Source organism: Heterodontus francisci, unplaced genomic scaffold, assembly GCF_036365525.1.
Source record: "Heterodontus francisci isolate sHetFra1 unplaced genomic scaffold, sHetFra1.hap1 HAP1_SCAFFOLD_985, whole genome shotgun sequence".
In the NCBI taxonomy this organism is placed as follows: Eukaryota; Metazoa; Chordata; class Chondrichthyes; order Heterodontiformes; family Heterodontidae; genus Heterodontus; species Heterodontus francisci.
Genome location: NW_027141558.1, coordinates 146,162 through 172,934, shown reverse-complemented (window position 1 = coordinate 172,934; position 26,773 = coordinate 146,162). Strand labels below are relative to the sequence as shown.

The following is a 26,773-nucleotide window of genomic DNA, read 5'->3' as shown; positions in this document are numbered from 1 at the left end:
TCTGCCACATTCTCTATCTCAGTTTCTCTCTCTCTCTCTCTGTCTCTCCCACATTCTCTATCTCAGTCTCTCTCTCTCTCTCTCTGCCACATTCTCTATCTCAGTCTCTCTCTCTCTGCCACATTCTCTATCTCAGTCTCTCTCTCTCTGTCTCTTCCACATTCTCTATCTCAGTCTCTCTCTCTCTCTGTTTCTCTGCCACATTCTCTATCTCAGTCTCTCTCTCTCTCTCTGTCTCTCTGCCACATTCTCTATCTCAGTCACTCTCTCTCTCTGCCACATTCTCTATCTCAGTCTCTCTCTCTCTCTGCTACATTCTCTATCTCAGTCTCCGTTTCTCTCTCTCTGCCACATTCTCTATCTCAGTCTCTCTCTCTCTCTCTCTGCCACAATCTCTATCTCAGTCTCTCTCTCTCTCTCTGCCAAATTCTCTATCTCAGTCTCTTTCTCTCTCTCTCTTTGCCACATTCTCCATCTCAGTCTCTCTCTCTCTCTCTGCCACAATCTCTATCTCAGTCTCTCTCTCTCTCTTTGCCACATTCTCCATCTCAGTCTCTCTCTCTCTCACTGCCACAATCTCTATCTCAGTCTCTCTCTCTCTCTGCCACATTGTCTCTCTCAGCCTCTCACTCTCTCTCTGCCACATTCTCTATCTCAGTCTCTCTCTCTCTCTGCCACATTCTCCATCTCAGTCTCTCTCTCTCTCACTGCCACAATCTCTATCTCAGTCTCTCTCTCTCTCTGCCACATTCTCTATCTCAGTCACTCTCTCTCTCTCTGCCACAATCTCTATTTCAGTCTCTCTCTCTCTCTCTCTGCCACATTCTCTATCTCAGTCTCTCTCTCTCTCTGCCACATTGTCTCTCTCAGCCTCTCTGTCTCTGCCACAATTTCTATCTCAGTCTCTCTCTCTCTCTGCCACATTCTATTTCTCACTCTCTCTCTCTCTGTGCCACATTCTCTATCTCAGTCTCTCTCTCTCTCTCTCTCTATGCCACATTCTCTATCTCAGTCTCTCTCTCTCTCTCTCTGTCTCTCCCACATTCTCTATCTCAGTCTCTCTCTCTCTGCCACATTCTCTATCTCAGTCTCTCTCTCTCTGTCTCTCTGCCACATTCTCTATCTCAGTCTCTCTCTCTCTCTGTTTCTCTGCCACATTCTCTATCTCAGTCTCTCTCTCTCTCTCTGTCTCTCCCACATTCTCTATCTCAGTCTCTCTCTCTCTCTCTGCCACATTCTCTATCTCAGTCTCCTTTTCTCTCTCTCTGCCACATTCTCTCTCTCAGTCTCCCTTTCTCTCTCTCTGCCAAATTCTCTATCTCAGTCTCTCTCTCTCTCTCTCTTTGCCACATTCTCCATCTCAGTCTCTCTCTCTCTCTCTGCCACAATCTCTATCTCAGTCTCTCTCTCTCTCTTTGCCACATTCTCCATCTCAGTCTCTCCCTCTCTCTCTGCCACAATCTCTATCTCAGTCTCTCTCTCTCTCTTTGCCACATTCTCCATCTCAGTCTCTCTCTCTATCTCTGCCACAATCTCTATTTCAGTCTCCCTCTCTGCTACATTCTCTATCTCAGTCTCTCTCTCTCTGCTACATTCTCTATCTCAGTCTCCGTTTCTCTCTCTCTGCCACAATCTCTATCTCAGTCTCTCTCTCTCTCTCTGCCACATTCTCTATCTCAGTCTCTCTCTCTCTCTCTCTGCTACATTCTCTATCTCAGTCTCCGTTTCTCTCTCTCTGCCACATTCTCTATCTCATTCTCTCTCTCTCTCTCTGCCACAATCTCTATCTCAGTCTCTCTCTCTCTGCCACATTCTCTATCTCAGTCTCTCTCTCTCTCTCTCTCTGCTACATTCTCTATCTCAGTCTCCGTTTCTCTCTCTCTGCCACATTCTCTATTTCATTCTCTCTCTCTCTCTCTGCCACATTCTCTATCTCAGCCTCTCACTCTCTCTCTGCCACATTCTCTATCTCAGTCTCTCTCTCTCTCTGCCACATTCTCCATCTCAGTCTCTCTCTCTCTCACTGCCACAATCTCTATCTCAGTCTCTCTCTCTCTCTGCCACATTGTCTCTCTCAGCCTCTCACTCTCTCTCTGCCACATTCTCTATCTCAGTCTCTCTCTCTCTCTGCCACATTCTCCATCTCAGTCTCTCTCTCTCTCACTGCCACAATCTCTATCTCAGTCTCTCTCTCTCTCTGCCACATTGTCTCTCTCAGCCTCTCACTCTCTCTCTGCCACAATCTCTATCTCAGTCTCTCTCTCTCTCTGCCACATTCTATTTCTCACTCTCTCTCTCTCTCTGTGCCACATTCTCTATCTCAGTCTCTCTCTCTCTCTCTTTCTCTGCCACATTCTCTATCTCAGTCTCTCTCTCTCTCTGCCACATTCTATTTCTCACTCTCTCTCTCTCTCTGTGCCACATTCTCTATCTCAGTCTCTCTCTCTCTCTCTCTCTGCCACATTCTCTATCTCAGTCTCTCTCTATCTCTCTCTCTATGCCACATTCTCTATCTCAGTCTCTCTCTCTTTCTCTCTGTCTCTCGCACATTCTCTATCTCAGTCTCTCTCTCTCTGTCTCTCTGCCACATTCTCCATCTCAGTCTCTCTCTCTCTCTGTTTCTCTGCCACATTCTCTATCTCAGTCTCTCTCTCTCTCTCTGTCTCTCCCACATTCTCTATCTCAGTCTCTCTCTCTCTCTCTGCCACATTCTCTATCTCAGTCTCTCTCTCTCTGCCACATTCTCTATCTCAGTCTCTCTCTCTCTGTCTCTCTGCCACATTCTCTATCTCAGTCTCTCTCTCTCTCTGTTTCTCTGCCACATTCTCTATCTCAGTCTCTCTCTCTCTGCCACATTCTCTATCTCAGTCTCTCTCTCTCTCTCTGTCTCTCCCACATTCTCTATCTCAGTCTCTCTCTCTCTGCCACATTCTCTATCTCAGTCTCTCTCTCTCTCTCTGTCTCTCCCACATTCTCTATCTCAGACTCTCTCTCTCTGCCACATTCTCTATCTCAGTCTCTCTCTCTCTCTCTGCCACATTCTCTATCTCAGCCTCTTTCTCACACTCTCTATCTCAGTCTCTTTCTCACATTCTCTATCTCAGTCTTTCTGTCTCTGCCACAATCTCTATCTCATTCTCTCTCTCTCACTGCCCCAATCTCTATCTCATTCTCTCTCTCTCTCTGCCACATTCTCTATCTCAGTCACTCTCTCTCTCTCTGCCACATTCTCTATCTCAGTCACTCTCTCTCTCTTTGCCACAATCTCTATTTCAGTCTCTCTCTCTCTCTCTCTGCCACATTCTCTATCTCAGTCACACTCTCTCTCTTTGCCACAATCTCTATTTCAGTCTCTCTCTCTCTCTCTCTCTCTCTGCCACATTCTCTATCTCAGTCTCCGTTTCTCTCTCTCTGCCACATTCTCTATCTCATTCTCTCTCTCTCTCTCTGCCACATTCTCTATCTCAGTCTCCGTTTCTCTCTCTCTGCCACATAGTCTTTCTCAGTCTCTCACTCTCTCTCCGCCACATTCTCTATCTCAGTTTCTCTCTCTCCGCCACATTCTCCATCTCAGTCTCTCTCGCTCTGCCACATTCTCTATCTCAGTCTCTCTCTCTCTCTCTCTGCCACATTCTCTATCTCAGTCACTCTCTCTCTCTGCCACATTCTCTATCTCAGTCACTCTCTCTATCGCTGCCACATTCTCTATCTCAGTCTCTCTCTCTCTCTCTGCTACATTCTCTATCTCAGTCTCCGTTTCTCTCTCACTGCCACAATCTCTATCTCAGTCTCTCTCTCTCTCTCTGCTACATTCTCTATCTCAGTCTCCCTTTCTCTCTCTCTGCCAAATTCTCTATCTCAGTCTCTCTCTCTCTCTCTCTTTGCCACATTCTCCATCTCAGTCTCTCTCTCTCTCACTGCCACAATCTCTATCTCAGTCTCTCTCTCTCTCTGCCACATTGTCTCTCTCAGCCTCTCACTCTCTCTCTGCCACATTCTCTATCTCAGTCTCTCTCTCTCTCTGCCACATTGTCTCTCTCAGCCTCTCACTCTCTCTCTGCCACATTCTCTATCTCAGTCTCTCTCTCTCTCTGCCACATTGTCTCTCTCAGCCTCTCACTCTCTCTCTGCCACATTCTCTATCTCAGTCTCTCTCTCTCTGTGCCACAATCTCTATCTCAGTCTCTCTCTCTCTCTGCCACATTCTATTTCTCACTCTCTCTCTCTCTCTGTGCCACATTCTCTATCTCAGTCTATCTCTCTCTCTCTCTCTCTGCCACATTCTCTATCTCAGTTTCTCTCTCTCTCTCTCTGTCTCTCCCACATTCTCTATCTCAGTCTCTCTCTCTCTCTCTCTGCCACATTCTCTATCTCAGTCTCTCTCTCTCTGCCACATTCTCTATCTCAGTCTCTCTCTCTCTGTCTCTTCCACATTCTCTATCTCAGTCTCTCTCTCTCTCTGTTTCTCTGCCACATTCTCTATCTCAGTCTCTCTCTCTCTCTCTGTCTCTCTGCCACATTCTCTATCTCAGTCACTCTCTCTCTCTGCCACATTCTCTATCTCAGTCTCTCTCTCTCTCTGCTACATTCTCTATCTCAGTCTCCGTTTCTCTCTCTCTGCCACATTCTCTATCTCAGTCTCTCTCTCTCTCTCTCTGCCACAATCTCTATCTCAGTCTCTCTCTCTCTCTCTGCCAAATTCTCTATCTCAGTCTCTTTCTCTCTCTCTCTTTGCCACATTCTCCATCTCAGTCTCTCTCTCTCTCTCTGCCACAATCTCTATCTCAGTCTCTCTCTCTCTCTTTGCCACATTCTCCATCTCAGTCTCTCTCTCTCTCACTGCCACAATCTCTATCTCAGTCTCTCTCTCTCTCTGCCACATTGTCTCTCTCAGCCTCTCACTCTCTCTCTGCCACATTCTCTATCTCAGTCTCTCTCTCTCTCTGCCACATTCTCCATCTCAGTCTCTCTCTCTCTCACTGCCACAATCTCTATCTCAGTCTCTCTCTCTCTCTGCCACATTGTCTCTCTCAGCCTCTCTGTCTCTGCCACAATCTCTATCTCAGTCTCTCTCTCTCTCTGCCACATTCTATTTCTCACTCTCTCTCTCTCTGTGCCACATTCTCTATCTCAGTCTCTCTCTCTCTCTCTCTCTATGCCACATTCTCTATCTCAGTCTCTCTCTCTCTCTCTCTGTCTCTCCCACATTCTCTATCTCAGTCTCTCTCTCTCTGCCACATTCTCTATCTCAGTCTCTCTCTCTCTGTCTCTCTGCCACATTCTCTATCTCAGTCTCTCTCTCTCTCTGTTTCTCTGCCACATTCTCTATCTCAGTCTCTCTCTCTCTCTCTGTCTCTCCCACATTCTCTATCTCAGTCTCTCTCTCTCTCTCTGCCACATTCTCTATCTCAGTCTCTCTCTCTCTCTGCCACATTCTCTATCTCAGTCTCTCTCTCTCTGTCTCTCTGCCACATTCTCTATCTCAGTCTCTCTCTCTCTCTGTTTCTCTGCCACATTCTCTATCTCAGTCTCTCTCTCTCTGCCACATTCTCTATCTCAGTCTCTCTCTCTCTCTCTGTCTCTCCCACATTCTCTATCTCAGTCTCTCTCTCTCTCTGCCACATTCTCTATCTCAGTCTCTCTCTCTCTGTCTCTCTGCCACATTCTCTATCTCAGTCTCTCTCTCTCTCTGTTTCTCTGCCACATTCTCTATCTCAGTCTCTCTCTCTCTGCCACATTCTCTATCTCAGTCTCTCTCTCTCTCTGTTTCTCTGCCACATTCTCTATCTCAGTCTCTCTCTCTCTGCCACATTCTCTATCTCAGTCTCTCTCTCTCTCTCTGTCTCTCCCACATTCTCTATCTCAGTCTCTCTCTCACTCTGCCACATTCTCTATCTCAGACTCTCTCTCTCTGCCACATTCTCTATCTCAGTCTCTCTCTCTCTCTCTGCCACATTCTCTATCTCAGCCTCTTTCTCACACTCTCTATCTCAGTCTCTTTCTCACATTCTCTATCTCAGTCTTTCTGTCTCTGCCACAATCTCTATCTCATTCTCTATCTCTCTCTGCCACATTCTCCATCTCAGTCTCTCTCTCTCTCTCTGCCACATTCTCTATCTCAGTCACTCTCTCTCTCTCTGCCACAATCTCTATTTCAGTCTCTCTCTCTCTCTCTCTCTCTCTCCCACATTCTCCATCTCAGTCTCTCTCTCTCTCTCTGCCACAATCTCTATTTCAGTCTCTCTCTCTCTCTCTGCCACATTCTATTTCTCAGTCTCTCTCTCTCTCTCTGCCACATTCTCTATCTCAGTCTCTCTCTCTCTCTCTCTGCCACATTCTCTATCTCAGTCACTCTCTCTCTCTCTGCCACAATCTCTATTTCAGTCTCTCTCTCTCTCTCTCTCTCTGCCACATTCTCTATCTCAGTCTCTCTCTCTCTCTGCCACATTCTCTTTCTCAGTCTCTCTCTCTCTCTCTGCCACATTCTCTATCTCATTCTCTCTCTCTCTCTCTGCCACATTCTCTATCTCAGTCTCCCTTTCTCTCTCTCTGCCACGTAGTCTTTCTCAGTCTCTCACTCTCTCTCCGCCACATTCTCTATCTCAGTTTCTCTCTCTCCGCCACATTCTCCATCTCAGTCTCTCTCTCTCTCACTGCCACAATCTCTATCTCAGTCTCTCTCTCTCTCTGCCACATTGTCTCTCTCAGCCTCTCACTCTCTCTCTGCCACATTCTCTATCTCAGTCTCTCTCTCTCTGCCACATTCTGTATCTCAGTCTCTCTCTCTCTGTTTCTCTGCCACATTCTCTATCTCAGTCTCTCTCTCTCTCTCTGTCTCTCTGCCACATTCTCTATCTCAGTCACTCTCTCTCTCTGCCACATTCTCTATCTCAGTCTCTCTCTCTCTCTCTGCTACATTCTCTATCTCAGTCTCCGTTTCTCTCTCACTGCCACAATCTCTATCTCAGTCTCTCTCTCTCTCTCTGCTACATTCTCTATCTCAGTCTCCCTTTCTCTCTCTCTGCCAAATTCTCTATCTCAGTCTCTCTCTCTCTCTCTCTTTGCCACATTCTCCATCTCAGTCTCTCTCTCTCTCACTGCCACAATCTCTATCTCAGTCTCTCTCTCTCTCTGCCACATTGTCTCTCTCAGCCTCTCACTCTCTCTCTGCCACATTCTCTATCTCAGTCTCTCTCTCTCTCTGCCACATTGTCTCTCTCAGCCTCTCACTCTCTCTCTGCCACATTCTCTATCTCAGTCTCTCTCTCTCTCTGCCACATTGTCTCTCTCAGCCTCTCACTCTCTCTCTGCCACATTCTCTATCTCAGTCTCTCTCTCTCTGTGCCACAATCTCTATCTCAGTCTCTCTCTCTCTCTGCCACATTCTATTTCTCACTCTCTCTCTCTCTCTGTGCCACATTCTCTATCTCAGTCTATCTCTCTCTCTCTCTCTCTGCCACATTCTCTATCTCAGTTTCTCTCTCTCTCTCTCTGTCTCTCCCACATTCTCTATCTCAGTCTCTCTCTCTCTCTCTCTGCCACATTCTCTATCTCAGTCTCTCTCTCTCTGCCACATTCTCTATCTCAGTCTCTCTCTCTCTGTCTCTTCCACATTCTCTATCTCAGTCTCTCTCTCTCTCTGTTTCTCTGCCACATTCTCTATCTCAGTCTCTCTCTCTCTCTCTGTCTCTCTGCCACATTCTCTATCTCAGTCACTCTCTCTCTCTGCCACATTCTCTATCTCAGTCTCTCTCTCTCTCTGCTACATTCTCTATCTCAGTCTCCGTTTCTCTCTCTCTGCCACATTCTCTATCTCAGTCTCTCTCTCTCTCTCTCTGCCACAATCTCTATCTCAGTCTCTCTCTCTCTCTCTGCCAAATTCTCTATCTCAGTCTCTTTCTCTCTCTCTCTTTGCCACATTCTCCATCTCAGTCTCTCTCTCTCTCTCTGCCACAATCTCTATCTCAGTCTCTCTCTCTCTCTTTGCCACATTCTCCATCTCAGTCTCTCTCTCTCTCACTGCCACAATCTCTATCTCAGTCTCTCTCTCTCTCTGCCACATTGTCTCTCTCAGCCTCTCACTCTCTCTCTGCCACATTCTCTATCTCAGTCTCTCTCTCTCTCTGCCACATTCTCCATCTCAGTCTCTCTCTCTCTCACTGCCACAATCTCTATCTCAGTCTCTCTCTCTCTCTGCCACATTGTCTCTCTCAGCCTCTCTGTCTCTGCCACAATCTCTATCTCAGTCTCTCTCTCTCTCTGCCACATTCTATTTCTCACTCTCTCTCTCTCTGTGCCACATTCTCTATCTCAGTCTCTCTCTCTCTCTCTCTCTATGCCACATTCTCTATCTCAGTCTCTCTCTCTCTCTCTCTGTCTCTCCCACATTCTCTATCTCAGTCTCTCTCTCTCTGCCACATTCTCTATCTCAGTCTCTCTCTCTCTGTCTCTCTGCCACATTCTCTATCTCAGTCTCTCTCTCTCTCTGTTTCTCTGCCACATTCTCTATCTCAGTCTCTCTCTCTCTCTCTGTCTCTCCCACATTCTCTATCTCAGTCTCTCTCTCTCTCTCTGCCACATTCTCTATCTCAGTCTCTCTCTCTCTCTGCCACATTCTCTATCTCAGTCTCTCTCTCTCTGTCTCTCTGCCACATTCTCTATCTCAGTCTCTCTCTCTCTCTGTTTCTCTGCCACATTCTCTATCTCAGTCTCTCTCTCTCTGCCACATTCTCTATCTCAGTCTCTCTCTCTCTCTCTGTCTCTCCCACATTCTCTATCTCAGTCTCTCTCTCTCTCTGCCACATTCTCTATCTCAGTCTCTCTCTCTCTGTCTCTCTGCCACATTCTCTATCTCAGTCTCTCTCTCTCTCTGTTTCTCTGCCACATTCTCTATCTCAGTCTCTCTCTCTCTGCCACATTCTCTATCTCAGTCTCTCTCTCTCTCTGTTTCTCTGCCACATTCTCTATCTCAGTCTCTCTCTCTCTGCCACATTCTCTATCTCAGTCTCTCTCTCTCTCTCTGTCTCTCCCACATTCTCTATCTCAGTCTCTCTCTCACTCTGCCACATTCTCTATCTCAGACTCTCTCTCTCTGCCACATTCTCTATCTCAGTCTCTCTCTCTCTCTCTGCCACATTCTCTATCTCAGCCTCTTTCTCACACTCTCTATCTCAGTCTCTTTCTCACATTCTCTATCTCAGTCTTTCTGTCTCTGCCACAATCTCTATCTCATTCTCTATCTCTCTCTGCCACATTCTCCATCTCAGTCTCTCTCTCTCTCTCTGCCACATTCTCTATCTCAGTCACTCTCTCTCTCTCTGCCACAATCTCTATTTCAGTCTCTCTCTCTCTCTCTCTCTCTCTCCCACATTCTCCATCTCAGTCTCTCTCTCTCTCTCTGCCACAATCTCTATTTCAGTCTCTCTCTCTCTCTCTGCCACATTCTATTTCTCAGTCTCTCTCTCTCTCTCTGCCACATTCTCTATCTCAGTCTCTCTCTCTCTCTCTCTGCCACATTCTCTATCTCAGTCACTCTCTCTCTCTCTGCCACAATCTCTATTTCAGTCTCTCTCTCTCTCTCTCTCTCTGCCACATTCTCTATCTCAGTCTCTCTCTCTCTCTGCCACATTCTCTTTCTCAGTCTCTCTCTCTCTCTCTGCCACATTCTCTATCTCATTCTCTCTCTCTCTCTCTGCCACATTCTCTATCTCAGTCTCCCTTTCTCTCTCTCTGCCACGTAGTCTTTCTCAGTCTCTCACTCTCTCTCCGCCACATTCTCTATCTCAGTTTCTCTCTCTCCGCCACATTCTCCATCTCAGTCTCTCTCTCTCTCACTGCCACAATCTCTATCTCAGTCTCTCTCTCTCTCTGCCACATTGTCTCTCTCAGCCTCTCACTCTCTCTCTGCCACATTCTCTATCTCAGTCTCTCTCTCTCTGCCACATTCTGTATCTCAGTCTCTCTCTCTCTGTTTCTCTGCCACATTCTCTATCTCAGTCTCTCTCTCTCTCTCTGTCTCTCTGCCACATTCTCTATCTCAGTCACTCTCTCTCTCTGCCACATTCTCTATCTCAGTCTCTCTCTCTCTCTGCTACATTCTCTATCTCAGTCTCCGTTTCTCTCTCTCTGCCACATTCTCTATCTCAGTCTCTCTCTCTCTCTCTCTGCTACATTCTCTATCTCAGTCTCCGTTTCTCTCTCACTGCCACAATCTCTATCTCAGTCTCTCTCTCTCTCTCTGCCAAATTCTCTATCTCAGTCTCGCTCTCTCTCTCTCTTTGCCACATTCTCCATCTCAGTCTCTCTCTCTCTCTCTGCCACAATCTCTATCTCAGTCTCTCTCTCTCTCTTTGCCACATTCTCCATCTCAGTCTCTCTCTCTCTCACTGCCACAATCTCTATCTCAGTCTCTCTCTCTCTCTGCCACATTGTCTCTCTCAGCCTCTCACTCTCTCTCTGCCACATTCTCTATCTCAGTCTCTCTCTCTCTCTGCCACATTCTCCATCTCAGTCTCTCTCTCTCTCACTGCCACATTCTCTATCTCAGCCTCTCACTCTCTTTCTGCCACAATCTCTATCTCAGTCTCTCTCTCTCTCTGCCACATTCTATTTCTCACTCTCTCTCTCTCTCTGTGCCACATTCTCTATCTCAGTCTCTCTCTCTCTCTCTCTCTCTGCCACATTCTCTATCTCAGTCTCTCTCTATCTCTCTCTCTATGCCACATTCTCTATCTCAGTCTCTCTCTCTCTCTCTCTGTCTCTCCCACATTCTCTATCTCAGTCTCTCTCTCTCTGCCACATTCTCTATCTCAGTCTCTCTCTCTCTGTCTCTCTGCCACATTCTCTATCTCAGTCTCTCTCTCTCTCTGTTTCTCTGCCACATTCTCTATCTCAGTCTCTCTCTCTCTCTCTGTCTCTCCCACATTCTCTATCTCAGTCTCTCTCTCTCTCTCTCTGCCACATTCTCTATCTCAGTCTCTCTCTCTCTGCCACATTCTCTATCTCAGTCTCTCTCTCTCTGCCACATTCTCTATCTCAGTCTCTCTCTCTCTCTGTTTCTCTGCCACATTCTCTATCTCAGTCTCTCTCTCTCTGCCACATTCTCTATCTCAGTCTCTCTCTCTCTCTCTGTCTCTCCCACATTCTCTATCTCAGTCTCTCTCTCTCACTCTGCCACATTCTCTATCTCAGACTCTCTCTCTCTGCCACATTCTCTATCTCAGTCTCTCTCTCTCTCTCTGCCACATTCTCTATCTCAGCCTCTTTCTCACACTCTCTATCTCAGTCTCTTTCTCACATTCTCTATCTCAGTCTTTCTGTCTCTGCCACAATCTCTATCTAATTCTCTATCTCTCTCTGCCACATTCTCCATCTCAGTCCCTCTCTCTCTCTCTGCCACATTCTCTATCTCAGTCACTCTCTCTCTCTCTGCCACAATCTCTATTTCAGTCTCTCTCTCTCTCTCTCTCTGCCACATTCTCTATCTCAGTCTCTCTCTCTCTCTCTCTGCCACATTCTCTATCTCAGTCACTCTCTCTCTCTCTGCCACAATCTCTATTTCAGTCTCTCTCTCTCTCTCTCTCTGCCACATTCTATTTCTCAGTCTCTCTCTCTCTCTCTGCCACATTCTCTATCTCAGTCTCTCTCTCTCTCTCTGCCACATTCTCTATCTCAGTCACTCTCTCTCTCTCTGCCACAATCTCTATTTCAGTCTCTCTCTCTCTCTCTCTCTGCCACATTCTATTTCTCAGTCTCTCTCTCTCTCTCTCTGCCACATTCTCTATCTCAGTCTCTCTCTCTCTCTCTCTGCCACATTCTCTATCTCAGTCACTCTCTCTCTCTCTGCCACAATCTCTATTTGTGTCTCTCTCTCTCTCTCTCTGCCACATTCTCTATCTCAGTCTCTCGCTCTCTCTCTCTGCCACATTCTCTTTCTCAGTCTCTCTCTCTCTCTCTGCCACATTCTCTATCTCATTCTCTCTCTCTCTCTCTCTGCCACATTCTCTATCTCAGTCTCCCTTTCTCTCTCTCTGCCACATAGTCTTTCTCAGTCTCTCACTCTCTCTCCGCCACATTCTCTATCTCAGTTTCTCTCTCTCCGCCACATTCTCCATCTCAGTCTCTCTCTCTCTCACTGCCACAATCTCTATCTCAGTCTCTCTCTCTCTCTGCCACATTGTCTCTCTCAGCCTCTCACTCTCTCTCTGCCACATTCTCTATCTCAGTCTCTCTCTCTCTCTGCCACATTCTCCATCTCAGTCTCTCTCTCTCTCTGCCACATTCTATTTCTCACTCTCTCTCTCTCTCTGTGCCACATTCTCTATCTCAGTCTCTCTCTCTCTCTCTCTCTCTCTGCCACATTCTCTATCTCAGTCTCTCTCTATCTCTCTCTCTATGCCACATTCTCTATCTCAGTCTCTCTCTCTCTCTCTCTGTCTCTCCCACATTCTCTATCTCAGTCTCTCTCTCTCTGCCACATTCTCTATCTCAGTCTCTCTCTCTCTGTCTCTCTGCCACATTCTCTATCTCAGTCTCTCTCTCTCTCTGTTTCTCTGCCACATTCTCTATCTCAGTCTCTCTCTCTCTCTCTGTCTCTCCCACATTCTCTATCTCAGTCTCTCTCTCTCTCTCTGCCACATTCTCTATCTCAGTCTCTCTCTCTCTGCCACATTCTCTATCTCAGTCTCTCTCTCTCTGTCTCTCTGCCACATTCTCTATCTCAGTCTCTCTCTCTCTCTGTTTCTCTGCCACATTCTCTATCTCAGTCTCTCTCTCTCTGCCACATTCTCTATCTCAGTCTCTCTCTCTCTCTCTGTCTCTCCCACATTCTGTATCTCAGACTCTCTCTCTCTGCCACATTCTCTATCTCAGTCTCTCTCTCTCTCTCTGCCACATTCTCTATCTCAGCCTCTTTCTCACACTCTCTATCTCAGTCTCTTTCTCACATTCTCTATCTCAGTCTTTCTGTCTCTGCCACAATCTCTATCTCATTCTCTATCTCTCTCTGCCACATTCTCCATCTCAGTCTCTCTCTCTCTCTGCCACATTCTCTATCTCAGTCACTCTCTCTCTCTCTGCCACAATCTCTATTTCAGTCTCTCTCTCTCTCTCTCTCTCTCTGCCACATTCTCTATCTCAGTCTCTCTCTCTCTCTCTCTGCCACATTCTCCATCTCAGTCTCTCTCTCTCTCTGTGCCACATTCTATTTCTCAGTCTCTCCCTCTCTCTCTCTGCCACATTCTCTATCTCAGTCTCTCTCTCTCTCTCTCTGCCACATTCTCTATCTCAGTCACTCTCTCTCTCTCTGCCACAATCTCTATTTCAGTCTCTCTCTCTCTCTCTCTCTCTGCCACATTCTCTATCTCAGTCTCTCTCTCTCTCTCTCTGCCACATTCTCTATCTCAGTCTCCCTTTCTCTCTCTCTGCCACATAGTCTTTCTCAGTCTCTCACTCTCTCTCCGCCACATTCTCTATCTCAGTTTCTCTCTCTCCGCCACATTCTCCATCTCAGTCTCTCTCTCTCTGCCACAATCTCTATCTCAGTCTCTCTATCTCTGCCACATTCTCTATCTCAGTCTCTCTCTCTCTCTCTCTCTGCCACGTTCTCTATCTCAGTCACTCTCTCTCTCTGCCACATTCTCTATCTCAGTCACTCTCTCTATCTCTGCCACAATCTCTATTTCAGTCTCTCTCTCTGCTACATTCTCTATCTCAGTCTCTCTCTCTCTCTGCTACATTCTCTATCTCAGTCTCCGTTTCTCTCTCTCTGCCACAATCTCTATCTCAGTCTCTCTCTCTCTCTCTGCCACATTCTCTATCTCAGTCTCTCTCTCTCTCTCTGCTACATTCTCTATCTCAGTCTCTCTCTCTCTCTGCTACATTCTCTATCTCAGTCTCCGTTTCTCTCTCTCTGCCACAATCTCTATCTCAGTCTCTCTCTCTCTCTCTGCCACATTCTCTATCTCAGTCTCTCTCTCTCTCTGCTACATTCTCTATCTCAGTCTCCGTTTCTCTCTCACTGCCACAATCTCTATCACAGTATCTCTCTCTCTCTGCTCCATTCTCTATCTCAGTCTCCCTTTCTCTCTCTCTGCCAAATTCTCTATCTCAGACTCTCTCTCTCTGCCACATTCTCTATCTCAGTCTCTCTGTCTCTGCCACAATCTCTATCTCAGTCTCTCTCTCTCTCCTGCACATTCTCTATCTCAGTCTCTCTGTCTCTGCCACAATCTCTATCTCAGTCTCTCTCTCTCTCTCTCTGCTACATTCTCTATCTCAGTCTCCGTTTCTCTCTTTCTGCCACAATCTCTATCTCAGTCTCTCTCTCTCTCTCTGCTACATTCTCTATCTCAGTCTCCCTTTCTCTCTCTCTGCCAAATTCTCTATCTCAGACTCTCTCTCTCTGCCACATTGTCTCTCTCAGCCTCTCACTCTCTCTATCTCTGCCACATTCTCTATCTCAGTCTCTCTCTCTCTCTGCCACAATCTCTATCTCAGTCTCTCTCTCTCTGCCACATTCTATTTCTCACTCTCTCTATCTCTCTCTTTGCCACATTCTCTATCTCAGTCTCTCTCTCTCTCTCTCTCTGCCACATTCTCTATCTCAGTCTCTCTCTAACTCTTTCTCTCTGCCACATTCTCTATCTCAGTCTCTCTCTCTCTGCCACATTCTCTATCTCAGTCTCTCTCTCTCTCTGCCACTTTCTCTATCTCAGTCTCTCTCTCTCTGTCTCTCTGCCACATTCTCTTTCTCAGTCTCTCTCTCTCTGCCACATTCTCTATCTCAGTCTCTCTCTCTCTGTCTCTCCCACATTCTCTATCTCAGTCTCTCTCTCTCTTTCTGCCACATTCTCTATCTGAGACTCTCTCTCTCTGCCACATTCTCTATCTCAGTCTCTCTCTCTCTCTGCCACATTCTCTATCTCAGTATCCCTCTCTCTCTGCCACATTCTCTATCTCAGTATCCTTCTCTCTCTCTGCCACATTCTCTATCTCAGTCTCTCTCTCTCTCGCTCTCTCTGCCACATTCTCTATCTCAGTCTCTCTCTATCTCTCTCTCTGCCACATTCTCTATCTCAGTCTCTCTCTCTCTCTTTGCCACATTCTCTATCTGTGTCTCTCTCTCTCTCTCTCTGCCACATTCTCTATCTCAGTATCCCTCTCTCTCTCTGCCACATTCTCTATCTCAGTCTCTCTCTCTCTCTGTCTCTCCCACATTCTCTATCTCAGTCTCTCTCTCTCTCTCTCTGCCATATTCTCTATCTCAGTCTCTCTCTCTCTTCCACATTCTCTATCTCAGTCTCTCTCTCTCTCTGCCACTTTCTCTATCTCAGTCTCTCAGTCTCTCTGCCACATTCTCTATCTCAGTCTCTCTCTCTCTCTGTCTCTCTGCCACATTCTCTATCTCAGTCTCTCTCTCTCACTGCCACATTCTCTATCTCAGTCTCTCTCTCTCTCTGTCTCTCTGCCACATTCTCTATCTCAGTCTCTCTCTCTCTCACTGCCACATTCTCTATCTCAGTCTCTCTCTCTCTCTGTCTCTCTGCCACATTCTCTATCTCAGTCTCTCTCGCTCTCACTGCCACATTCTCTATCTCAGTCTCTCTCTCTCTCTCCTTGCCACATTCTCGATCTCAGTATCTCTCTCTCTCTGCCACATTCTCTATCTCAGTATCCCTCTCTCTCTCTGCCACATTCTGTATCTCAGTCTCTCTCTCTCTCTCTCTGCCATATTCTCTATCTCAGTCTCTCTCTCTCTGTCTCTCTGCCACATTCTCTATCTCAGTCTCTCTCTCTCTCTGTCTCTGCCACATTCTCTATCTCAGTTTCCCTCTCTCTCTCTGCCACATTCTCTATCTCAGTCTCTCTCTCTCTCTCTTTGCCACTTTCTCTATCTCAGTCTCTCTCTGCCACATTCTCTATCTCAGTATCCCTCTCTCTCTCTGCCACATTCTCTATCTCAGTCTCTCTCTCTCTCTCTCTGCCACATTCTCTATCTCATTCTCTCTCTGTCTCTGCCACATTCTCGATCTCAGTCTTTCTCTCAGTCACATTCTTTACCTCAGTTTCTCCCTCTCTCTCTGTCTATCTCACAGACTCTGTTTCTCCCTCTCTCTCACACTCTCCCTATCACTCAGTTTGTCTCTGTCTTTCTCTCCATCCTCACCTTGTTTACCCATTGAAAGAATGAGAGTTATTTCTATCAGGACCAATTTGTACTCCCCACCCCCAGTCCTGCTAAGACAACTTCCTGGCAGTCTCCCTGGTTCTTGTCATTATGTTTCTTGGTCATGCCCTTGCCCTATGGGATCTTGCTGTACCTCTCACTGCCGTGTATCAGCTGAGCCCTCAGCCTGACAGATTGTTTCCCTCCAGGCTTGACAAGCTGAGTTGCCGGGTCATTCTGGTTCAGGCGGGTGGGACTAACTGACCAGCCCATCCCTACCCTCGGGCTCAATTCCAGTTCCGTGTCACCCTATATAATCTGCACTCTCCCAAAACCAAGGATGAGGCGGGTCTGCTGGTACCAGCACAGGAGATCTCCTTAAATATTGAGAACCGTCTCGGAGCCACGTTAAAGCGACTGAGAGGCACTTTTCAAACAGCTCGGAGACTTTGAACCAACTCAGGAACGTTTCAACAACTTGGTTTAATTAACTCGGAAAAACTTTTAAACTTTCTAACAATTGTGGGAAAAAACTTTTAACCAACTTGGAGAAAAGTTTAATGAACTCGGAAAAACTTTTAAACTTTCTAACAATTGGGGAAAAAAACTTTTAACCAACTTGGAGAAAAGTTTAATGAACTCGGAAAAACTTTTAAACTTTCTAACAATTGGGGAAAAAAAACTTTTTAACCAACTTGGAGAAAAGTTTAATGAACTCGGAAAAACTTTTAAACTTTCTAACAATTGTGGAAAAAAACTTTTAACCAACTTGGAGAAAAGTTTAATGAACTCGGAAAAACTTTTAAACTTTCTAACAATTGGGGAAAAAAAACTTTTAACCAACTTGGAGAAAAGTTTAATGAACTCGGAAAAACTTTTAAACTTTCTAACAATTGTGGAAAAAAACTTTTAACCAACTTGGAGAAAAGTTTAATGAACTCGGAAAAACTTTTAAACTTTCTAACAATTGGGGAAAAAAACTTTTAACCAACTTGGAGAAAAGTTTAATGAACTCGGAAAAACTTTTAAACTTTCTAACAATTGGGGAAAAAAACTTTTAACCAACTTGGAGTAACTTTTCAATAATTGGGAAAAGTTTTCATCCAACTTGGAAGACAAACTTTGGCTGATTTCCGGCTGCTCCGGACAATTCTTCAGATTATTCTTCTGCTGGGACCTGACCTGACCGGACCGGACCGGACCGGACCGGACCGGACGGGACTTCAGCTCTACCACCGGGAACGGGAGCAACCACCTCAGATGCTTGGAGTGCTGTCGGTGGGTGGGAGGACAATCCTCGCCAACTACTTCAACCAGATGGTATTGAGGTTCAAACCGCAGCTGCAGGAGGGCCTGGACGTGACCGATTTACACTTACTGCAGCAGAGCAGGTGAGGAGAGCTGAGCAAGAAAGGACAAGAGAGTTTGCCAAGGGACTTAGATTAGACAGGAAGGTGGCACTGTATACTTTATTAACCACTCTCTCTCAACCTCTCCTGTCACCTTCAATGACTGAGACACATGTACACCCAGGTCTCTCTGCTCCTTTAGAATTGTACCCTTTATTTTATATTGTCTCTCCACGTTCTTCTGAATCACTTCACATTTCTCTGCATTAAACTTTATCTGCCACCTGTCTGCCCATTCTTCTTTTCTTCTTTTTTCTTTTGGGCCTCCTTATCTCGAGAGACAATGGATACGCGCCTGGAGGTGGTCAGTGGTTTGTGAAGCAGCGCCTGGAGTGGCTATAAAGGCCAATTCTGGAGTGACAGGCTCTTCCACAGGTGCTGCAGAGAAATTTGTTTGTTGGGGCTGTTGCACAGTTGGCTCTCCCCTTGCGCCTCTGTCTTTTTTCCTGCCAACTACTAAGTCTCTTCGACTCGCCACAATTTAGCCCTGTCTTTATGGCTGCCCGCCAGCTCTGGCGAATGCTGGCAACTGACTCCCACGACTTGTGATCAATGTCACACGATTTCATGTCAACCCTTTATTTTATATTGTCTCTCCACGTTCTTCTGAATCACTTCACATTTCTCTGCATTAAACTTTATCTGCCACCTGTCTGCCCATTCTGCCAACTTGGAATAATGAGCAGCTCATCTCACACGGGTAAAATAAAACGTGTAAAAAAAGGACAGCCATGCTCTGAACCTGCCTCCGAGCTGCTCATTATTCTGCTATTCACACACACACACACTCTCTCTCTCTCTCTCTCTCTGCACTCACGCTGTGTCTTTCACCACTAACATTAACACACGCTTTGCCTTGGTCCAGGGACAGCTTTGTGATTTCATCTCTCCTGCCCTCTGCCTTATCAAACACCGCTCGTGGACTCGAGGGCAATCGAGAGGTACGGGGGGGGGGGTTCACCCGGAGCATGGAAAACTAGGAACAGGAGGAGACCCATTCAGCCCCCATCTCCCTTAACACCCTTTGGTTAACAGAAATCTATCAATCTCCGATTTAAAATGCATCTACTGTGGGAGAGAGTTACAAACAAGTGTGTAGAAGAGTTTCCTAATTTCACTTCTGTACGGTCTGGCTGGATAACTTTTATGCCCTGTCACGCAGTGGGGCAAAGGGCCTATTTCTTCGCTGTACGACTGGAAGACCTCGTCCTCATTCCCCAGTCTCTATCACCCTGCCTGTCCCCCCCCACCCTTCGTATCTTGAAAATCTTGGATCAAATCTCCACTTGAACTTCTAAATTTCATTGTCTTGTATAACTCTTCCGACTATAATCTGCTCTTAATCCCCTCTCATTCCCACTGTAATCCACCCTTAACCCCCTCTCATTCCCACTGTAATCCACCCTTAATCCCCTCTCCTTCCCACTGTAATCCACCCTTAATCCCCTCTCCTTCCCACTGTAATCCACCCTTAATCCCCTCTCATTCCCACTGTAATCCACCCTTAATCCCCTCTCCTTCCCACTGTAATCCACCCTTAATCCCCTCTCATTCCCACTGTAATCCACCCTTAATCCCCTCTCTTTCCCACTGTAATCCACCCTTAATCCCCTCCCCTTCCCACTGTAATCCACCCTTAATCCCCTCTCCTTCCCACTCTAATCCGCTCTTAATCCCCTCTCATTCCCACTCTAATCCACCCTTAATCCCCTCTCCTTCCCACTGTAATCCACCCTTAATCCCCTCCCCTTCCCACTGTAATCCACCCTTAATCCCCTCTCCTTCCCACTCTAATCCGCTCTTAATCCCCTCTCATTCCCACTGTAATCCACCCTTAATCCACTCTCATTCCCACTGTAATCCACCCTTAATCCCCTCCCCTTCCCACTGTAATCCACCCTTAATCCCCTCTCCTTCCCACTCTAATCCGCTCTTAATCCCCTCTCATTCCCACTGTAATCCACCCTTAATCCCCTCTCCTTCCCACAGTAATCCACCCTTAATCCCCCTTTTCTTCCCACTCTAATCCACACTTAACCCCCTCTCATTCCCACTGTAATCCACCCTTAATCCCCTCTCCTTCCCACTCTAATCCGCTCTTAATCCCCTTTCCTTCCCACAGTAATCCACCCTTAATCCCCTTTTCTTCCCACTCTAATCCACATTTAATCCCCTCTCCTTCCCACTCTAATCTGCTCTTAATCCCGTCTCCTTCCCACTCTAATCCGCTCTTAATCACCTTTCCTTCCCACTCAAATCTACCCTTAATCTCGTCTCCTTCCCACTCTAATCTTCCCTTAATGCACTCTCATTCCCACTCTAATTCACCGTTAATCCCATCTCCTTCCCACTCTAATCCGCTCTTAATCCCCTTTCCTTCCCACTCAAATCTACCCTTAATCCCCTCTCCTTCCCACAGTAATCCACCCTTAATCCCCTTTTCTTCCCACTCTAATCCACACTTAGTCCCCTCTCCCTCCCACTCTAACCTGCTCTTAATTTCGTCTCCTTCCCACTCTAATCCGCTCTTAATCCCCTTTCCTTCCCACACTAATCCACCCTTAATCCCCTCTCCTTCCCACTCTAATCATCCCTTAATGCACTCTCATTCCCACTCTAATTCACCCTTAATCCCCTCTCCTTCCCACTCTAATCTGCTCGTAATCCCCTCTCTTTCCCACTCTAATCCACCCTTAATCCCCTCTCCTTCCCACTCTAATCCACCCTTAATCCCATCTCCTTCCCACTCTAATCTGCTCTTTATGCCCTCTCATTCCCACTCTAATCCACCCTTAATCCCCTCTCCCTCCCACTCTAATCTGATTTTAATGCCCTCTCTTTCCCACTCTAACCCACCCTTAATCCCCTCTCCCTCCCACTCTAATCTGATTTTAATGCCCTCTCTTTCCCACTCTAACCCACCCTTAATCCCCTCTCCCTCCCACTCTAATCTGATTTTAATGCCCTCTCTTTCCCACTCTAATCCACCCTTAATCCCCTCTCCTTCCCACTCTAATCCGCTCTTAATCCCCTTTCCTTCCCACTCAAATCTACCCTTAATCCCCTCTCCTTCCCACAGTAATCCACCCTTAATCCCCTTTTCTTCCCACTCTAATCCACACTTAATCCCCTCTCCTTCCCACTCTAATCTGCTCTTAATCCCGTCTCCTTCCCACTCTAATCCGCTCTTAATCCCCTTTCCTTCCCACACTAATCCACCCTTAATCCCCTCTCATTCCCACTCTAATCATCCCTTAATGCACTCTCATTCCCACTCTAATTCACCCTTAATCCCACCTCCTTCCCACTCTAATCTGCTCGTAATCCCCTCTCTTTCCCACTCTAATCCACCCTTAATCCCCTCTCCTTCCCACTCTAATCTGCTCTTAATCCCCTTTCCTTCCCACTCAAATCTACCCTTAATCCCCTCTCCTTCCCACAGTAATCCACCCTTAATCCCCTTTTCTTCCCACTCTAATCCACCATTAATCCCTTCTCCTTCCCACTATAAGCCACCTTAAACCCCTCTCCTTCCCACTGTAATCCACCCTTAATCCCCTCTCCTTCCCACTCTAATTCACCTTTAATCCCATCTCCTTCCGACTATAATCTGATCTTAATGCCCTCTCATTCCCACTCTAATCCACCCTTAATACCCTCTCCTTCCCATTCTAATCTGCTCTTAATGCCCTCTCCTTCCCACTCTAATCCAGCCTTAATCCCGTCTCCTTCCCACTCTAATCAGCTCTTAATGCCCTCTCATTCCCACTCTAATCCACCCTTAATCCCCTCTCTTTCCCACTATAATCCACCCTTAATCCCCTCTCCTTCTCACTCTGATCTGCTCTTAATCTCTCTCCTTCCCACTCTAATCCACCCTTAATCCCCTCTCCTTCTCATTCTAATATGCTCTTAATGCCCTCTCATTCCCACTCTAATCCACCCTTAACCCCTCTCCTTCCCACTTTAACCCCTCTCCTTCCCACTCTAATCCACCCTTAATCCCCTCTCCTTACCACCCTAATCCACCCTTAATCCCCTCTCCTTCCCACTCTAATACATCCTTAATCCCGTCCCCTTCCCACTCTAATCCACCCTTAATCCCCTCTCCTTCCAATTCTAATACACCCTTTATCCCCTCTCCTTCCAATTCTAATCCACCCTTAATCCCCTCTCCTTCCCACTCTAATCCATTCTTAATCCCGTCTCCTTCCCACTCTAATCCATCCTTAATCCCCTCTCCTTCCCACTCCAATACAACCTTAATCCTGTCTCCTTCCCAATCTAATCCTCCCTTAATACCCTCTCCTTTCCATTCTAATCCACCCTTAATCCCCTCTCCTTCCCACTCTAATCTACCCTTAATGCCCTCTCCTCCACTCTAATCCACCCTTAAACCCCTCTCCTTCCCACTCTAATCCACCCATAACCCCCTCTCCGTCTCACTCTAATCCACCCTTAATCCCCTCTCCTTCCCAATCTAATCCACCCTTAATCCCGTCTCCTTCCCACTCTAATCCACCCTTAATCCCCTCTCTTTCCCAATCTAATCCACCCTTAATCCCCTCTCCTTCCCACTCTAATCCACTCTTAATGCCCTCTCCTTCCACTCTAATCCACCCTTAATCCTCTCTCCTTCCCAATCTAATCCACCCTTAATCCCCTCTCCTTCCCACTCTAATCCACTCTTAATGCCCTCTCCTTCCACTCTAATCCACCCTTAATCCTCTCTCCTTCCCAATCTAATCCATCCTTAATCCCCTCTCTTTCCCAATCTAATCCACCCTTAATCCCCTCTCCTTCCCACTCTAATCCACTCTTAATGCCCTCTCCTTCCACTCGAATCCACCCTTAATCCCCTCTCCTTCCCACTCTAATCCACCCCTAATCCCCTCTCCTTCCCAATCTAATCCATCCTTAATCCCCTCTCTTTCCCAATCTAATCCAACCTTAATCCCCTCTCCTTCCCAATCTAATCCAACCTTAATCCCCTCTCTTTACCGATCTAATCCACCCTTAATCCCCTCTCCTTCCCACTCTAATCCACCCTTAATCCCTTCTCCTTCCCAATCTAATCCACCCTTAATCCCCTCTCCTTCCCAATCTAATCCATCCTTAATCCCCTCTCTTTCCCAATCTAATCCACCCTTAATCCCCTCTCCTTCCCACTCTAATCCACTCTTAATGCCCTCTCCTTCCACTCGAATCCACCCTTAATCCTCTCTCCTTCAACTCGAATCCACCCTTAATCCCCTCTCCTTCCCACTCTAATCCACCCCTAATCCCCTCTCCTTCCCAATCTAATCCATCCTTAATCCCCTCTCTTTCCCAATCTAATCCACCCTTAATCCCCTCTCCTTCCCACTCTAATCCATCCTTAATCCCCTCTCTTTCCCAATCTAATCCACCCCTAATCCCCTCTCCTTCCCACTCTAATCCACCCTTAATCCCCTCTCCTTCCCAATCTAATCCACCCTTAATCCCCTCTCCTTCCCAATCTAATCCACCCTTAATCCCCTCTCCTTCCCACTCTAATCCACCCTTAATCCCCTCTCTTTCCCAATCTAATCCACCCTTAATCCCCTCTCTTTCCCAATCTAATCCATCCTTAATCCCCTCTCTTTCCCAATCTAATCCACCCTTAATCCCCTCTCCTTCCCACTCTAATCCACCCTTAATCCCCTCTCCTTCCCAATCTAATCCACCCTTAATCCCCTCTCCTTCCCAATCTAATCCATCCTTAATCCCCTCTCTTTCCCAATCTAATCCACCCTTAATCCCCTCTCCTTCCCACTCTAATCCACTCTTAATGCCCTCTCCTTCCACTCGAATCCACCCTTAATCCTCTCTCCTTCAACTCGAATCCACCCTTAATCCCCTCTCCTTCCCACTCTAATCCACCCCTAATCCCCTCTCCTTCCCAATCTAATCCATCCTTAATCCCCTCTCTTTCCCAATCTAATCCACCCTTAATCCCCTCTCCTTCCCAATCTAATCCACCCTTAATCCCCTCTCCTTCCCAATCTAATCCACCCTTAATCCCCTCTCCTTCCCACTCTAATCCACCCTTAATCCCCTCTCTTTCCCAATCTAATCCACCCTTAATCCCCTCTCTTTCCCAATCTAATCCACCCTTAATCCCCTCTCCTTCCCACTCTAATCCACTCTTAATCCCCTCTCCTTCCACTCAAACCCACCCTTAATCCCCTCTCCTTCCCACTCTAATCCAACCCTAATCCCCTCTCTTTCCCAATCTAATCCATCCTTAATCCCCTCTCCTTCCCAATCTAATCCACCCTTAATCCCCTCTCTTTCCCAATCTAATCCACCCTTAATCCCCTCTCTTTCCCAATCTAATCCACCCTTAATCCCCTCTCTTTACCAATCTAATCCATCCTTAATCCCCTCTCTTTCCCAATCTAATCCACCCTTAATCCCCTCTCCTTCCCACTCTAATCCACTCTTAATCCCCTCTCCTTCCACTCAAACCCACCCTTAATCCCCTCTCTTTCCCAATCTAATCCACCCTTAATCCCCTCTCTTTCCAATCTAATCCACCCTTAATCCCCTCTCCTTCCCACTCTAATCCACTCTTAATCCCCTCTCCTTCCACTCAAACCCACCCTTAATCACCTCTCCTTCCCACTCTAATCCACCCCTAATCCCCTCTCTTTCCCAATCTAATCCATCCTTAATCCCCTCTCCTTCCCAATCTAATCCACCCTTAATCCCCTCTCTTTCCCAATCTAATCCACCCTTAATCCCCTCTCTTTCCCAATCTAATCCACCCTTAATCCCCTCTCTTTACCAATCTAATCCATCCTTAATCCCCTCTCTTTCCCAATCTAATCCACCCTTAATCCCCTCTCCTTCCCACTCTAATCCACTCTTAATCCCCTCTCCTTCCACTCAAACCCACCCTTAATCCCCTCTCCTTCCCAATCTAATCCACCCTTAATCCCCTCTCTTTCCCAATCTAATCCACCCTTAATCCCCTCTCCTTCCCACTCTAATCCACCCTTAATCCCCTCTCCTTCCCAATCTAATCCACCCTTAATCCCCTCTCTTTCCCAATCTAATCCACCCTTAATCCCCTCTCCTTCCACTCGAATCCACTCCTAATCCCCTCTCCTTCCCAATCTAATCCACCATTAATCCCCTCTCTTTCCCAATCTAATCCACCCTTAATCCCCTCTCCTTCGCAATCTAATCCACCCTTAATCCCCTCTCTTTCCCAATCTAATCCACCCTTAATCCCTTCTCCTTCCCAATCTAATCCACCCTTAATCCCCTCTCCTTCCCAATCTAATCCACCCTTAATCCCCTCTCCTTCCCACTCTAATCCATCCTTAATCCCCTCTCCTTCCCAATCTAATCCACCCTTAATCCCCTCTCTTTCCCAATCTAATCCACCCTTAATCCCCTCTCTTTCCCAATCTAATCCACCCTTAATCCCCTCTCCTTCCCAATCTAATCCACCCTTAATCCCTCTCCTTCCCACTCTAATCATCTTTTAATCCCATCTCCTTCCCACTCTAATCCGCCATTAATCCCCTCTCCTTCCCACTCTAATCCACCCACAATCCTCTCTCCTTCCCACTCTTAACCGCCCTTAATCCCTTCTCCTTCCCACTCTAATCCCTTCTCCTTCCCACTCTAAACCACCCTTATTCCCCTCTCCTTCCGACTCTAATCGACTCTTAATTCCTTCTCCAACTCTCACTAATCCACCTTCAAACTCTCACATACACTATTCTCCTTTTATATCAGGCTAAGTTCTTTCTCAGTACTATTCCCCTCCCACGCCTCTCTAATCAATTTGCAAACTCTTTCATGCTCCTAGTCCTGCAAATTCGTACTCTTTAATCCTGTTTTCTCTCACACTCCACTTACAATTCCTCTTACACTTCACACTGCATCTCTCTCACAAATCACTCTTTAATTCTCTCTCTCCTCTCACTCCCTTCCTCTCCAAATGACCGAGGAGAGAGAACTGTTCGATCCCCTCCCTGAGCCCTGAGGGCAGAGGGAGAGGTAGAGGCAGAGAGAGAGAGAGAGGTAGAGGCAGAGAGAGAGGGAGAGGTAGAGAGAGAGGCAGAGAGAGAGAGAGGCAGAGGCAGAGAGAGAGAGGCAGAGGCAGAGAGAGAGAGAGGCAGAGGCAGAGAGAGAGAGAGGCAGAGGCAGAGAGAGAGAGAGGCAGAGGCAGAGAGAGAGAGAGGCAGAGGCAGAGAGAGAGAGAGGCAGAGGCAGAGAGGGAGAGAGGCAGAGGCAGAGAGGGAGAGAGGCAGAGGCAGAGAGGGAGAGAGGCAGAGGCAGAGAGGGAGAGAGGCAGAGGCAGAGAGGGAGAGAGGCAGAGGCAGAGAGGGAGAGAGGCAGAGGCAGAGAGAGAGAGGCAGAGGCAGAGAGAGAGAGGCAGAGGCAGAGAGAGAGAGGCAGAGGCAGAGAGAGAGAGTGAGGCAGAGAGAGAGAGAGGCAGAGAGAGAGAGAGAGAGAGAGAGGCAGAGAGAGAGAGAGAGAGAGGCAGAGAGAGAGAGAGAGAGGCAGAGAGAGAGAGAGAGAGAGAGAGGCAGAGAGAGAGGCAGAGGCAGAGAGCAGAGGCAGAGAGAGAGAGAGAGGCAGAGAGAGAGAGAGAGGCAGAGAGAGAGAGAGAGTGAGGCAGAGAGAGAGAGAGAGGCAGAGAGAGAGAGAGAGAGGCAGAGAGAGAGAGAGAGAGAGGCAGAGAGAGAGAGAGGCAGAGAGAGAGAGAGGCAGAGGCAGAGAGAGAGAGAGGCAGAGGCAGAGAGAGAGAGAGGCAAAGGCAGAGAGAGAGAGAGGCAAAGGCAGAGAGAGAGAGAGGCAAGGCAGAGAGGCAAAGGCAGAGAGGCAAAGGCAGAGAGGCAAAAGGCAGAGAGAGAGAGGCAGAGAGAGAGAGGCATAGAGAGAGAGGCATAGAGAGAGAGGCAGAGAGAGGGAGGCAGAGAGAGGGAGGCAGAGAGAGGGAGGCAGAGAGAGGGAGGCAGAGAGAGGGAGGCAGAGAGAGGGAGGCAGAGAGAGAGAGGCAGAGAGAGGGAGGCAGAGAGAGAGAGGCAGAGAGAGAGAGGCAGAGAGAGAGAGGCAGAGAGAGAGAGAGAGAGGCAGAGAGAGAGAGGCAGAGAGAGGGAGGCAGAGAGAGGGAGGCAGAGAGAGGGAGGCAGAGAGAGGGAGGCAGAGAGAGGGAGGC

At 47.3% G+C, this 26,773-nt stretch overlaps 1 pseudogene; it reads left to right on the top strand.

Moving 5' to 3' along the window:
- Positions 1 to 26,773, top strand: part of LOC137364028 (transient receptor potential cation channel subfamily V member 5-like) — a 188,201-nt pseudogene that overhangs the window by 58,883 nt on the left and 102,545 nt on the right.